General features: G+C 52.1%; 1 long non-coding RNA gene across 1 annotated transcript; it reads left to right on the top strand.

Annotated features, from left to right (window-relative positions):
* Nucleotides 1-250: 250 nt before the first annotated feature.
* LOC115650820 lies at nt 251-10,771 on the top strand. The gene is made up of 2 exons (XR_004000226.1): nt 251-490; nt 9,039-10,771. It is a non-coding gene; the product is annotated as an uncharacterized LOC115650820 (long non-coding RNA).
* The last annotated feature ends 5,844 nt before the right edge of the window (nt 10,772-16,615 follow it).

The following is a 16,615-nucleotide window of genomic DNA, read 5'->3' as shown; positions in this document are numbered from 1 at the left end:
ATCAGATTAACATGCTCCCCGGAGAGGGCTAATTACTCACCACACCCATGCCGGTGTAACTCCCATTTCTGTTTCTTATTCCATGGTATTCAGCCTGTAACCCTTATGGCTGTAATTCCAGCTGCTGTTGCTACTCGTGCTCCCACAAGGGGGCAGTACAGAGCCTGGAGTGAGGGCAAAGACGCAGTTGCTATTTCAGCCTCCTAGAGGGAGCGCAGGAAGGTGGTGCGCATGCCCATTAGCTGTTTGGAAGGTGGTGTGCAAAGCTCCATTAAGGGCAGCATCCCTGCATGTGCCCACATCTCCCCTTAGAGGCTGGGAGCTCTGTCAGGGTACAAAACTGGTCAGATGCAGCCTTGACCTGCAGGGAGAAGACAGAGCTGCCAGGGGACACCGTGACTCAGCTGTGTGGTGGATCTCAATGTGGTTTCCTCTAATTGCACCGGTTATTTGGACTTTACTGGTCTGCAACAGGCAGTGCTATGCTAAGGTATTTGTACAGTCCTTAGTTCCAATAAGAAAAATAAGTTTGTTTTTATATTGCAGTGGGTTAGGGACTGGGAAATTTGCTACTTGCCTGAAAGGCTGGGGTCTTACCAGTGTTAGAAGTAAGTAGGGCAGTTGTGTTTGTGCAACTGTATCTAATGCATGGCCCTGTGTGGTGACTGGTAGAGCATCTGTCCAGCCCAGCCCTGCAAGGAGAAGATAGAGCTGCCAGGGGTATCCCAGACAGATCTGTGAGGTGGATATAGGGTTCCCAACAGTGCTTTCTTGCAAGGGATGTCTCTCTATCTTTTCATTGCTGTACAACAAGAACGAGAGCTGCTAAGTGCTGCAAAAAGCAGCAGAAGGAATATTCCTGGTGAAAGTGAGTCCTGCTTAGTATTATTATTAATAATAATGATAATAATAACATCAGGAGGGAGAGATGCTAAGAAAACAGTCCCTTATTTTGAAATACAATGTTGGCAAGCCTAGTTGGGTCTCCATACAGTTTCCTGTAATTTTATGGAAGTCAGTGGGATTGAGACTGGGAAAACCCCATAAAGGTGTAATTGCAGACTGGAGGCCAGATGTCTTCAGGAGGTGTGCGACATCACTGACCCAGAGACAGTGCGTGAGCCTGACAGCTACATGCACTGTACAATTTCTCACTTTCTCACTGGAAGTTGTGTATGTGTCCAGTAATGCTGAAACAACTGAGTATGTATGGAATTTCCTTCCTCAGAGGTTTTTAAGGTCAGGCTTGACAAAGCCCCGGCTGGGATGATTTAGTTGGGGATTGGTCCTGCTTTGAGCAGGGGTGGGACTAGATGACCTCCTGAGGTCCCTACCAACCCTGATATTCTGTGATGCTTTGATTCTGTGTAGGACAACTAAATGCTTTATTTTAATTGTTACCATAATACTCAGGGTGAGCCTATGTGAAAGCGGATCTCCAATTGTCAAAGGTCCCAATCCCTGTATTGATTTGGTAAGGTAGTCTATATATTTGGGGTTTCGGCCCGGTGCTGTATTCTTCATTTAAAAGGCAAATTAGCACATCTCTAGTTAGTGATGTTAGTCTAGCCAGAGGTTGTTGTAATTGCTGTGGTGCAATGGTTTATCTTTGGAGTGTTATTCATAAAAAGGAATTTGAAATTTGTGCGTGTGTGTGTGAATCCTATTATAATTTCCATGTTTAGTATTTAAAAGGTTCCTATTGAAAACCCAGCTGTTGTCTCTCTTGCAAGGATAGGATTTCATGGTCTGTGCAAATACTTTGTCAAAGAGAAGAACACTGTAGCAAAGAATTGGTAAGTCCTCCCCTCTACCCAGGTTATACTGGGACTTAGCCTCCCAGATTCTCAGTGGTGCTTTGCAGGGCCAGGGCTCTGCAGCCACATCCTCAGGGGAGGTTGGGATCATGCTGCTCCATTTTTCCTTCTCCCTGCTCCCTAGATCCCATTTCCTATCACTAGGATGGAGCAAATGCCCCAGCACTGGCTTTGAGATCCAGCCTCATCTGCTCACCCTGGAGGAATTCACAATGGAGTTCATACAATCGCCTCAGAGGCTTTCGTCCCATACCACGAATCCCGGGATGCCGTGCCAGCCACAGCACTAACCCCTGTGCCTTCCCCTTTCAATCCCTGCTTCATTGGAGGAAAACCTCTGGAACAAAATCACTCGTGTTGGAATTACCACAGGGCCTGCCCTTTACTGGGATCAGTCTCATTTGCTTTAGGCAGGTGTTACTGGTTAATTCCAGCCCTGGGATTTTGGCCATCCCTATGGGCCAGGTTGTGCCTCTTAATCATGGTGAGCAGCGTCTTGCGCTGTGAGCAGCGCCATTGAGTTCTGCAGGAGAACTGGCAGGGTGAGGCACTGTTCACTCTGAGTAGGGCTGGAATCTGGCCCTGGATGGGGTAGTAAGGAAAGAACCAACATCCTGATTCATTGAGGCTGAGCTTTGCAAAGGGAGTTAGACACCCAATTAATTTTAGAGAGATGTTAGCATGCAGTCCCCTTAGGCAGCTTTGGAATAATCAGCCTTGATTCTTAGACGATCCTCAGAGGAAGATATCCCTGAGAGAGGAAGGATAGAATATTTCCTCCCCTGAGTCTCTCCAGGGCTGTCACCTGGTGCCCTTGGTAGATCGCTCTTTGAAATGGGTGATGCGGGGCTTTGCTGGCCTTCCCATTCTGCAGAGGACTTTGTAAGAGAGGGGTCTCCTCCACTGCTTGCCTGCTAAGGTATTTCCCTCCACTGGTCCAACAGGAAGGGCTCCATGGGCCACAAGTAACCCATTGGTCACTGCCTCATGAGAGGCCACTTACAAACTGGGGCAGGACATCGCAGCTGCACCACAGGGACCTCTGTGACACACAACAGTTTAGTCTCCTGAGGCCTGAAATGCTTTAGTTGAACCCAAGTCACTAGGGTCAGCGCAGGAGTAACGGAGTGAAATCGACTGGCTTGTGATGTACAGGAGGTTGGGTGAGATGATTTGGCGGGTCCCTTCTGCCCTGGAACTCGCTGGAACTGTGACGCACACGCTTGGAAACAGTAACTACAGAACTGCCTACAGAAAGCTTGACAATCAGTGCTGCGGCCACTGTTGGTGCTGCTGACCAGTATTGCCTGTCTGTATCCACGTGTTGGCCCTTGCCTTGTACTTAAATTGTAAACTCTTTGAGGCAGGGACTATCTTTTTGTTCCACGTTTATACAGCCCTAGCCCCGTGGGGTCCTGGTCTCTGACTGAGGTTCCTGGGTACTACTGCATTACAAATAATACATTATAATAATGATTATAATAATTAATCATAATAATTGCTGGGTGCTGTTAAACAGCTGCCATGTCCCACCCAGAGGTGGCTGCATCTGAGTGGTGGGCAAAGCAACCCTTATGCATAAGTTATATATTAGAATGACAGCTACCCTTAGCAGTGTTCATGCTCCTCTCCATATCAGGAATTCAGTCTTTCTCCAGACTGGTGTGGTCCAATGGATAAGGCACTGGATTGGGACTCAGGAGAGTCGGGTTCTCATTCCAGCTGTGTTACTAAGCAAGTGTGGGTCCTTTAGCAAATCATTCTGCCTCTTCTTCTGCTCTCACCTTGTCTTTTTAGACTGGAAACTCTTCAGAGCAGCGACTGGCTGTTCCCATTGGTTTGCGCAGTTCGTTAGCGTCTCTAGATTCTAATGAAATATCAACAGTGGCAGGAGCCCCCAACAGCTGCTGTCGTGAATGGGGCTGAATAGCCTCGATTTCTCATTTCAACCCAGCGCCTTAAACTTCCCAGAATGTGGGCCATGTGGTTGAACTGGCCCAGCTTTTGATTTACTTCTGCAGCAGCTTCCCCAGACAGCTGCCAGGGTTGCCTTTCAGGCATCCTCGGTCTTTTCTAATCAGCCTCACTTGGTTGGCACATCCGAGCCTTTGCTTGGGAATACGGTTCAATTAAGGCTTTCACGCTTTTGAAATGGAAATTCCTCCATGAGCTGATGGGCCTTCCCGCCAGCGGGCTCTGCTATACCTGATGGCAGCCTCCTGGGAGGTGAGGGGAATAAAGGAACCCCTGTTGGTTTCTTGGGAAGGGGTTGGCCTGTCTCTTTGCAGCTTGAATTTCTGCTCTCCCTTGCCACAGACCTCCACTTGTCAACTCCTGAACAATGACACAAGGTCTCCCAGCACATCTGGGAGGTGTCAGAGCGGGGATCTGATCTCTGCTTTCTAAGGCCATGTCTACATCTAAAATTTTGCAGCGCTGGTTGTTACAGCTGTATTAGTACAGCTGTATAGGGCCAGCGCTGCAGAGTGGCCACACTTACAGCAACCAGCGCTGCAAGTGGTGTTAGATGTGGCCACACTGCAGCGCTGTTGGGCGGCTTCAAGGGGGGATCGGGGAACGCGAAAGCAAACCGGGAAAGGAGACCAGCTTCGCTGCGGTTTGCTCTCGCGTTCCCGGAACCACCCAGCAAACCTCAGGGAAGGAGACCTGCTTGCTCGGGGTTCGGGGAACGAGAGAGCAAACCAGGAAAGGAGACCAGCTTCGCCGCGGTTTGCTCTCGCGTTCCCGGAACCACCCTGCAAACCGCAGGGAAGGAGACCTGCTTGCTCGGGGGTTCGGGGAACGAGAGAGCAAACCGGGAAAGGAGACCAGCTTCGCCGCGGTTTGCTCTCGCGTTCCCGGAACCACCCAGCAAACCTCAGGGAAGGAGACCTGCTTGCTCGGGGTTCGGGGAACGAGAGAGCAAACCGGGAAAGGAGACCAGCTTCGCCGCGGTTTGCTCTCGCGTTCCCGGAACCACCCTGCAAACCGCAGGGAAGGAGACCTGCTTGCTCGGGGTTCGGGGAACGAGAGAGCAAACCGGGGAAGGAGACCAGCTTCGCCGCGGTTTGCTCTCGCGTTCCCCGAACCACCCTGCAAACCTCAGGGAAGGAGACCTGCTTGCTCGGGGTTCGGGGAACGAGAGAGCAAGCCGGGGAAGGAGACCAGCTTCGCCGCGGTTTGCTCTCGCGTTCCCCGAACCACCCTGCAAACCGCAGGGAAGGAGACCTGCTTGCTCGGGGTTCGGGGAACGAGAGAGCAAGCCGGGGAAGGAGACCAGCTTGATTACCAGAGGCTTCCTCAGGTATGCTGGGATACCTGCTTATTCCACGGAGGTCAAGAAAAGCGCTGGTAAGTGTCTATACTTGATTACCAGCGCTGGATCACCAGCGCTGGATCCTCTACACCGGAGACAAAACGGGAGTACGGCCAGCGCTGCAAACAGGGAGTTGCAGCGCTGGTGGTGCCCTGCAGATGTGTACACCTCCTAAGTTGCAGCGCTGTAACTCCCTCACCAGCGCTGCAACTTTCTGATGTAGACAAGCCCTAAGGGAGCTCATGGCACAGCAGCCTCCTTATGCCTGATCTCTTTTCAACCACATTTGTGGCATTTGCTTTGATGGTCTCTCTCAGCAACTTAACCCCTGGTTTACTTCCTTCTGGTGCTACAGGTTTGGCTTGAAATTCCCCACATAACCTTTCCCCCCAGGGTACAGCCCTTTGAAAGCTCAGAAACCATCCAGGATTGTTTTTGTCCAAACATCCTGCCACTGAAAAGGGCAGCAAAAAAACTCAGCACCTCCCAGAGAACGGCGGCGCAGTTGTTGATCTGTATTCTCTCCTCCTGTGGCTGCATCGAATGCTAACCTTTTTTTACTGCAGTCAGACACCAGGCTGAGAGTTAAAAGGTTTGCTCTCCCCCACCCCCTCCTCGAGCTGCCTGGAGGAGGCTGAAGCATTGGTTTGCTTTTCGGTAAAGAAAAGGAGTTAGGGGAACGAACACTTGGGCTGCTCATTCCGAGGAGTTATTTTTGGCTAGTTGATCTTCACACGTAGGCACATCAGGTTGGCTTCAGCTGCACTGTCGCTCCCCCCTGAGCTGATAGTGCTCAGACTACAGCTCCCTGGGCTTGCATGGCACCCCAGTGACTTCAGAGCTCATGGCCAGATCAGGCCCCAGATTCTCCTGTATCATCTTCTGCCTACCTGCAGCCCCAGTTTGGATCTGATGTGAAGCCCACTGGGAGTCTCTGTGTTGACTCAGGGTGTTCTGCTTCAGTGTTCTGGCCACTGCACTTCCCATGTGGTATCTAGGGGTATGGCTACACTTGCAACTTCAAAGCGCTGCCACAGGAGCGCTCCAGCGGCAGCGCGTTGAAGTGCGAGTGTGGTCACGGTGCCAGCGCTGGGAGAGAGCTCTCCCAGCACTGCAGGTACTGCACCTCCCCATGGGGATTAGCTTGCAGCGCTGGGAGCCACGCTCCCAGCACTGGGGCACTGTTTACACTGTTTACAGCGCTGTAACTTGCTGCACTAAGGGGGGTGTTTTTTCACACCCCTGAGTGAGAAAGTTGCAGCGCTGTAAAGCACCAGTGTAGCCAAGGCCTATGTAATTGCACCTAGCTCTTACACAAGGCTTTTCATCCAGAGATCTCAAAGAAGCGCTTTACGAAGCGGGTCAGGATCATGATCCTGGGGGAACCGAGGAACCAGACCAGGGAAACTGAGGCTCCAGGAAGTGAAGTAACTTGTCCAAGGTTGCCCAGTTGCAGAGCTGGTGCTGGCACTAGCACCCAGGTGTCCTGAGTTCTAGGCCTGAGCTCTGTCTTGTAGGCTACTCTGTCTAGTCTTGAAACTCCATGCCTTATTCAAAGTCATTTTAGAATAGCCACAGTCCGTTTGGAGACTTATAGAAATGTGGGGCTGGAAGGGACCTTGAGAGGTCATCTACCCCATCCCACCATACTGAGCCAGGTTTATGTTGGCCTGGACTAGTGTTTCTCAACAACCGGTCCATGAACGAGCACCGGTCCCTGAGATCTCCCTGACACAGTTTAGGAAGGCAGCAAGCTTGTCCCTGGTATCAAAAAGGGTGAGAAACACTGACCTAGACCATCCTTGACAGGTGTTTTTCTAACCTCATCTTTAAAACCACTAACCACGGGGATTCCACATCCTCCTCGGTAACCTGTCCCCGTGCTTAGCAATCTTTAGAGTTAGAAAGTTTTTCCTAATACCCTGCTTCAATCTCCCTTCTTGCAAAGTAAGCTGCTTCCTTCTTGTCCTGCACTTGGTGGAGGTGGGGAACAATTGACTGCAGTTCTAGCCCTCACCTCTTCTCGTTGACACAGAAGGAATCTTATCCACGAGTTGACTCAGCACTTTTGATGCTGTTCGCTTCCTTGCTGCATTTCACTCCATTTGGGCCAGGCAGACGGTTAATGGCTTTGCATCCAGGTCACCCTGTGCAGCCCCGGGCCTGGCCTGATTTCATGCCGGGCATTCAGCATCTCAGGGAAGGGAGCTGTTCACTTTAGCACAGTTGATTTCCCCATCAAGGGTGCCCAGTGCACAGAAGGAACAGAGCCAGTATTCTATCCACCGATCTAGGACTTGAACTTCCCCCCTCCCCTGCCCCCATCCTTAAACCAATAAGCACAAAAGGGGAAACTTCTCAAGTGTGTTTGACAACCTTAAGGTCCTTGTCAATTCAGGGCATTTGTCTCCATTCCGGGTGGCTGCACCCGTGTGAACCCCTAGTGCAGAGAGGCAAAGCTCTTTGCACCGATGCTAACCTTTGCTTGAAACTTGCCATCGCAAGGTGTCTCCTGGGTGGTCCCTCGGCCTCTCCTGTTCTTTGCCTGGGGCACACAAAGTTGTCTCCTGAGGACTGAAATGCTTTAGTTGAACTCAAGTTGTTTGGGCTCAGTGTGGAGAGATTTGGGTGCAGTGTAATGGCCAGTGCTATGCAGGAGATCAGCTCTGTGCAGCTATGAAACGGGGATCAAGTCCCCCTGGTGCACACAGCAGCTTTGTCTATCTGTGTGACAGGCTGGCATTGATGCAGGTGCCACCAGTGGCTGGAATCAGGGCAAATTCCAATTACAGCTGAGGCCTTGATACTATCCTCAGCATGTCCTTTTTGAACATCACCAGTAAGAAAAGCTCCATGGCACCAACTCTACCTTCAGTGCCTCCCATCAAGACCTGCTCTCTAGTGCTACCCACGCACCTCTGCGGCCTCCGATGGATTTCTGCTACTATAACCACCTGGGCGTAAGCAACTGATTCCGGTGCAGACGCACAAGCGGGAATAAACTCCAGCTTGCTCTTGCCTGAGCTCTGCAGGGCTAAGGGGAGTAAAAGGCAGGAAAGATCTTATTTATCACTGAGGGCAGCAGGTAGGAGTGAACCCCACTGGGAACAGATCTGTTGGGTAGCATGGGGCCATTTCTACATCGTCACTTTTCAAAACAGAACTGCCCTGAGAGCAACTGAGCCAAATGCTTTAAGCAATTCGTCTGCTCTGCATCACCTTGCAGCTAGCGGGAGTAGGTCAAGAATGACATGCCATAGGCAGCCGGAGTACAGCAGAGAAGGTTGGAGCCGCTAACGGGGGCGTTCAGAGAGGATGCAGCGAGGTGGTACTAGACCCAGCTGTAGGATGGAAAGCAGCGAGGAGGAAATGTGGCCCAGGAGAAGAGCAGAGGGGTATAGACATAGCAGAGGAAGTTGGGCCCCTGCAGCCAGGACATGGCCAGATGCGGCAGAAGGGAATGCAGCCTAGCCACGCCCAATGCACTGCCAGATGTGACCAAACAGGCCAGAAAGTGGCGAAGGTGCAGGCTGGGGACTGCGGAAAAATTCCCATTTCTGAGCGCCGTCTGCTCTCCCGATTTCTGCGGTGATATTAATTAGATAATGCGAGAGCGAAGCAGGCCATTAGCAATCAATTACAACAAAGCACTGGCAATAAATGCAAATAATTAGGCTCCCAAAAAGTAATTACGTTTGTTCCACTCCAGTGAACATTTTATTTTAATAGTAATTAACTCTGGCTGGGGCAGGGAGGGGAGGCTTTTATGACCTGCTGCGACCAGCCCAGTCTGCATGAAAAATGGAGGGCATCTGCTTCCAGCTGTGAACTCTCCCTGCCCTCCTCAAAACTTTTATATGCTGGAGGCCACTCCAAACTGATCTTTTTTGGGTCATGTTTTCCAGATAGGTGTCACCTAGGACATGAAACCTAAGGATTTACCACGGATCAATGCTCTTTTGCCTGGTCAATCATCCCTGAAGTTTCCTACAGCCTCGTCGAATAATTTACTCGTAGATATGGACAGCAGCTTTCATTGCCACTGAACTTGACCAAATGAGGCATCTCAAGCAGCAGAGGGTGCTGCTCATGAGAATGCCATCAGCTGATTTGATTTATCCCTTTTACTAGAGGAACTTCTATGACCCTGTCGCATGAGTCCACAGAGCAGCTGTCAGTGCCCCTGGACCTGTTCTCCAAGAGGAAATGTTTATGCACTACATTAATTTTTCAGGCTTGCCTGAGGAGTCACTTGGCCTTTTGCTACCTCGCGCATTATTCAAACCATGATCAGCCCTATGACTGAGTTACAGCAACCTCTCTGTCTCTGTTTCACAGAAACTCCACATCAAACGGTGTCCATCCAAGCCAAGGGAGGCCTTTGGATATATTTGAAAACACAATAATGTAAGAGTTACGAAACATACAAAGCTTCAGAGCAGCAACAGCTCTTCTCCTTCCTACAAAACATCATGTGATCAATACAGCTTAACTTCCCCACCAACAGACTCGAGTGAATTTGATGTTGATGAAACGTGGTGGATTGACAGCCCTGGGCTAGATCTGCACTAGAGATCTGAGCCATTGGTAATCTGACTGGTGCCATTGCATTTAGAGTAAATTGGCTGAAATTGGGAACAAGGGGCCAGTCGCCGTGGTGGGTGCAGCTGGTAAAGGTGTATTGCGAAGTCTCATTACAATTGGGAATGATTATGGTAAACTTCAGAGGATGCACACAAATACCTCTGATTTAAGACCTTTTTCAATTATACATTAATAATAAGTCTCCCTTAACTCATGTGTTCAGTTTCTGTTACTTGAAAATGTGGTGTTAAAGTGTAAATATTATAGCCAGTTACTTCATTTTATCATTCATTTATTGTGTGTTGTGTGATGTTATGATTAACTGACATACCATGTAATATATAATCATTGTATGTTGAATAGACTGAAGTGGTAGGCTTATAGAAGTATTAGATTGATGAATAATTAGAAGGGCTAAGTGTGTATTAGGTATCTAAGTAAACAGGGCTGAAACACAAGGCCTACAGGCTCAGGCCTGTAAGATTTTAGCTTAGCTATACTAGGCCTTACAATTAAGAAATGCTTGACATAAGTAAGTGACGAAAGAATAACCCGATGCCATAAGATTACAGGACAAAATGTACCAATGGGTGATACTGCGAAAAATTAGCCGTATGTTTCATTTTAGATAACAAAGTGCCCGAGAGGCACATTCTTTCTAACACATGCCTTACTACAGGTTTTGCGTCAGTGCTAACGAGAATAAAAGGAACTGTACACAACCTATGAAAAATGCGGTACCCCAGTATTCTTGGGAGACACAATACAAATGAGGAAAAAGAGGGTTGACACTTTCACACACAGGCATAGTGAAAATCACATTAAAAAAGAGAGTTCCCAGACTGGGAAAATTGAGTTCCTTGCGGGAAGATTCCAGCAGGAACCATCCCTCTACTGATGATCAATTAATGAGAGATCCATCAGATCATAAGACTATCTAGGAGGATTTGAGTATGACTGTAGCTATACATTGTGCATGGATATATGTAGGATTTATCTATGCTTGGATAGTCACAACTTTGCTTGTAATGTTAATAAAAATTGACAAAGGAAATGAGACATTGTTCTTGTGACTGTCTGTGTTGCTTTCCATGCTCCTAGAGGCTCTAGATCTGAAACAAGTGGCAGAGGTAATTTTCTCTCTGTTGAGATTGGGACCGTAGCCAGTGGTGTAAAACAACATTACTAAATCCACTTTAACTAAAATAAAAGGCTACCATATCCCTGCATTCAGAGAATCAGGCAGCGTGGATACAGTGCCTCAGAAGAGAAGATAGCATGCCATATAGAGGTGTGACCAGAGCACTTCTGGATCTCGCATCTACAGAATGCAGGTAGGAAGGACTCTTGCTTGCTTGACCCTTTCAGTATTTCTGTCATTCAAAACAAGCATAAGCCGTTACCACGTAGAGCAGGGGTCGGCAACCTCTGGCACACGGCTCGCCAGGGTCAGCACCCTGGCAGGCCGGGCCAGTTTGTTTACCTGCCGTGACGGCAGGTTTGGCTGATCGCAGCTCCCACTGGCCGCGGTTCGCCGTCCCAAGACAATTGGGGTAGCAGGAAGCCGCGGCCAGCACATCCCTCGCCCGCGCCGCTTTCTGCCACCCCCATTGGCCTGAGACGGCGAACCGTGGCCAGTGGGAGTCGAGATTGGCCGAACCTGCCGACACAGCAGGTAAACAAACTGGCCTGGCCTGCCAGGGTGCTGACCCTGGCGAGCCACGTGCCAGAGGTTGCCGACCCCTGATGTAGAGTTTACTAAGGGCCACATTCTTAGCTGGTATAAACTGCCATAGCTTCATTCTTCACCTCAATCGAGCTACACCATTTTACACCAACTAAGAATCTGGCCCTGGACCCATACATTGTCCTGATTCTCCACCCATGCTGTTCCGTGTTAGAACTGGAAGAAAGAACATAAACTGTCCATGCTCATTCATTTCTAGGAACATTTTAGTCTAGTCGATGAAACACTAGACACCCTTTTTGTGCTAACTGTTATGACTTTTCATGATTAAAATTATCACCCCTTCCTGCTAGATACTGAAAGCATAAATTTGTTTCACTTGTGCCTCTGAGAAGATTTAGAATATTGCTCTGCTGTGTCTGCAGGATAATTATTATGATTAAAACACATATATAGCACTGTAAATAGCTAGCATCAAGTAGGTTCCTCTTCAGTCTTCAGCGTTCTGATGCTGAACTGATTATCCTTTAAATTACATGTGGTATATAACCGAATTCTGTATCCACTCCCAGATCTTGACTGTGTCAATATTCCTGTCTAGATTTCCTTACAGTTCTTTATTTCTGTGCTTTGGAAAATAAGACTATAGCACTGTGCATTACTAGCTGAGGGAGAGTACAGCACCTCTATTAAGGGTGTTTATCCCAATTTTAGCTATGTTTTTTGCTGCACAAGTGCAAATCCTTAGCGTAGACAGGGGTAAACCGTTATAAATCACTATTTCCATCCATGCATCTAAGCCTGATTCAAGCAGAGGTAAATTGCACCAGTGCAAATTGCAGTTTATAGCCTGTCTACCTAGGAGTTTGCATCAGTGCAGCTATGTTGGGGGCTGGCTAGTAGTGGCTTAAACCTCCCATGTAACACGGTCTTCGATTCAGTTAGAAGCCTGGCACATAAATTGCCATATGCTGTTGAGACTGGAGAGGAACTAAGCATTTCATGTAGCACCTTGATTGTGGACCTGTTAATTTAGGCTAACGCTAAACTATGCGCTCTTCCTTCTGTTGAACTAGCTGGATTATTTACATGCAGGATGTTCCGAAGGTGCAATAATTTGAGAGACACGTAGTCTGGATTATTGTTCTTTTTATTCAAGGTTTGCCAAGTAGATTCTGGCCAATTTCTTTGCCAAGACAAGTAAACCAACACCCTCTGGCTTCAAACTAGCCCTTTATCACAGTGGTTTTCAACCTGTGGTCCACAGACCTCTGGGGGTCTGCAGACTATGTCTAAGGTTTCCAAAGGGGTCTGCACCCCCAAAACATTTTTAGGGGTCTGCAAATGAAAAAGTTGAAAACCGCTGCTCAACCTCTTCCTTCACAGTGGTAACCACTTCAGAGCAGACCTATTGGAACGCTTTGTGTCTCAGCCTAACGACTCTGCTTTTGGACATAAAAAGCAGAGCTCCTATGTTCTACTCCAGCTTGCTTCTCATCAGCCATCTACGATGGACAGGAACAGCAGGAGAATAAAGAAACCTTGGACAACCACCCTGGCATGTTCAGAACATAGACTGCAACACCCAGCGTGCTGCATGGGACTGGTCACCCCACAGCTGACGTCCGCATGATGGATTTTGCTCCCACCACTTATCAAGGCTCTAAGTATAATCATGGGATGCGCCAGCTCAGGGCTACATTTTCTGTGTAAAACCTGGTCTGCCCCTACCGAGCACGCTGGAGGCAGGTCAGGACTGGGAGCATGAACGAGGCTCTGCACCCTGCGCTGCACCCCACCTTGCCCTCTGGGATCGCGCTGCTCCCAGCCACAGGGGGATCTCAGGGCACATGTCACTGTCAGGCTCGGGCCGCTTCGGCGCATGCGTATGCGCCTCCTGCTGTCCCAGCTCAAGCCCGAAGCACATGGCTTCGCTGGACCATGCTGCGCTTGCGCCACCTGACCCGCTGCCGAGAACCGAACGGGCGCCATGGTTGCGAAAGCGCCCTCCGCTCTCGCCGATTGTCCCCCTCTCGGGCTCCGTAGTTTCGAATAATTAGCGAGCTTATTGGCATACTCCTAGTCACGTGACCTCTTAATCGTCTCTGGGAGGGTGCGCGGCACCGTGTGAGCCCCAGTCCCAAGATGGCGGCCACCCGCTGCCGGCCGTTTCTGAAGCTCTGCGAGGAGTGGCCGGTGGCGGAGACCAAGCGGGGCCGCGACCTGGGCGCCTTCCTGCGGCAGCGGGTGGCCCAGGCCTTCCGGGAGGGGGAGAGCACCCAGGTGAGCGCCGCGGGGCGGGAGCGGCCGCGCCCCCAGCTGGGCCGGGGGGGCGGTCCGCGGATCTCGGGAATGCGGGGGAGACAGCCACGGCCCGCGCCTCACCCCCCCAGTCCCTCACAGACCCCCCGTGTCCCCCCCCCCAGCCACCTACACCCCGTGCACACCTCTGCCGCCCCCACAACCACCCCCGGCTTATCCCCCCTCACGTCTCTGCTCATAACCACTGCCTCGCGGCTTCCCTGCCCCCCCGGCCCCTCACTGCCACCCGATCCCCCGTCACCCCCTTACACCTGTACCCTGTACACATCCCTTCAGCCACCTCTACCTGCAGTCACTGCCCCCCGATCCCCCCGTCACCCCCTTACACCTGTACCCTGTACACACCCCTTCAGCCACCTCTGCCTGCAGTCACTGTCCCCCGATCCCCCGTCATCCCTTACACCTGTACCCTGTACACACCCCTTCAGCCACCTCTGCCTGCAATCACTGTCCCCCGATCCCCCGTCATCCCTTATACCTGTACCCCGTACACACCCCTTCAGCCACCTCTATCTGCAGTCACTGCCCCCGATCCCCCCGTCACCCCCTTACACCTGTACCCTGTACACACCCCTTCAGCCACCTCTGCCTGCAGTCACTGCCCCCCGATCCCCCCGTCACCCCCTTACACCTGTACCCCGTACACACCCCTTCAGCCACCTCTACCTGCAGTCACTGCCCCCGATCCCCCGTCACCCCCTTACACCTGTACCCCGTACACACCCCTTCAGCCACCTCTGCCTGCAGTCACTGTCCCCCGATCCCCCGTCATCCCCTTACACCTGTACTCTGTACACACCCCTTCAGCCACCTCTACCTGCAGTCACTGTCCCCCGATCCCCCCGTCACCCCCTTACACCTGTACCCTGTACACACCCCTTCAGCCACCTCTACCTGCAGTCACTGCCCCCCGATCCCCCCGGTCACCCTCTTACACCTGTACCCCGTACACACCCCTTCAGCCACCTCTGCCTGCAGTCACTGTCCCCCGATCCCCCGTCATCCCCTTACACCTGTACCCTGTACACACCCCTTCAGCCACCTCTACCTGCAGTCACTGTCCCCCGATCCCCCCGTCACCCCCTTACACCTGTACCCTGTACACACCCCTTCAGCCACCTCTACCTGCAGTCACTGCCCACCCGATCCCCCCGGTCACCCTCTTACACCTGTACCCCGTACACACCCCTTCAGCCACCTCTACCTGCAGTCACTGCCCCCCGATCCCCCGTCACCCCCTTACACCTGTACCCCGTACACACCCCTTCAGCCACCTCTGCCTGCAGTCACTGCCCCCTGATCCCCCCGGTCACCCTCTTACACCTGTACCCCGTACACAACCCTTCAGCCACCTCTACCTGCAGTCACTGCCCCCCGATCCCCCGTCACCCCCTTACACCTGTACCCCGTACACACCCCTTCAGCCACCTCTACCTGCAGTCACTGTCCCCTGATCCCCCCGTCACCCCCTTACACCTGTACCCTGTACACACCCCTTCAGCCACCTCTGCCTGCAGTGACTGTCCCCCGATCCCCCCGTCACCCCCTTACACCTGTACCCCGTACACACCCCTTCAGCCACCTCTACCTGCAGTCACTGTCCCCCGATCCCCCCGTCACCCCTACACCTGTACCCTGTACACACCCCTTCAGCCACCTCTACCTGCAGTCACTGCCCCCCGATCCTCCCCGTCATCCCCTTATACCTGTACCCCATACACACTCCTTCAGCCACCTCTACCTGCAGTCACTGCCCCCCGATCCCCCCGGTCACCCTCTTACACCTGTACCCCGTACACACCCCTTCAGCCACCTCTACCTGCAGTCACTGCCCCCCGATCCCCCGTCACCCCCTTACACCTGTACCCCGTACACACCCCTTCAGCCACCTCTGCCTGCAGTCACTGCCCCCTGATCCCCCCGGTCACCCTCTTACACCTGTACCCCGTACACACCCCTTCAGCCACCTCTACCTGCAGTCACTGCCCCCCGATCCCCCGTCACCCCCTTACACCTGTACCCCGTACACACCCCTTCAGCCACCTCTGCCTGCAGTCACTGCCCCCCGATCCTCCCCGTCACCCCGTTACACCTGTACCCTGTACACACCCCTTCAGCCATCTCTACCTGCAGTCACTGCCCCCCGATCCTCCCCGTCACCCCCTTACACCTGTACCCCGTACACACCCCTTCAGCCACCTCTACCTGCAGTCACTGTCCCCCGATCCCCCCGTCACCCCCTTACACCTGTACCCTGTACACACCCCTTCAGCCACCTCTACCTGCAGTCACTGCCCCCCGATCCCCCCGTCACCCTTTACACCTGTATCCCAAACACACCCCTTCAGCCACCTCTGCCTGCAGTCACTGCCCCCCGATCCCCCCGTCACCCCCTTACACCTGTACTCCGTACACACCCCTTCAGCCACCTCTGCCTGCAGTCACTGCCTCCCGATCCTCCCCGTCACCCCCTTACACCTGTACCCCGTACACACCCCTTCAGCCACCTCTGCCTGCAGTCACTGCCCCCCGATCCCCCCGTCACCCCCTTACACCTGTGCCTCGTACACACCCCTTCAGCCAACTCTACCTGCAGTCACTGCCCCCCGATCCCCCCGTCACCCCCTTACACCTGTGCCTCGTACACACCCCTTCAGCCACCTCTGCCTGCAGTCACTGCCCCCCGATCCCCCCGTCACCCCTTACACCTGTACCCCGTACACACCCCTTCAGCCACCTCTGCCTGCAGTCACTGCCCCCCGACCCCCCCCGTCACCCCCTTACACCTGTACCCCGTACACACCCCTTCAGCCACCTCTACCTGCAGTCACTGTCCCCCGATCCCCCCGTCACCCCCTTACACCTGTACCCCGTACACACCCCTTCAGC

The sequence above is a fragment of the Gopherus evgoodei genome, chromosome 4, assembly GCF_007399415.2.
Source record: "Gopherus evgoodei ecotype Sinaloan lineage chromosome 4, rGopEvg1_v1.p, whole genome shotgun sequence".
Lineage (NCBI taxonomy): Eukaryota > Metazoa > Chordata > Testudines > Testudinidae > Gopherus > Gopherus evgoodei.
The sequence above is the reverse complement of the archived record's forward strand: the minus strand, read 5'-3'. Positions and strand labels throughout refer to the sequence as shown.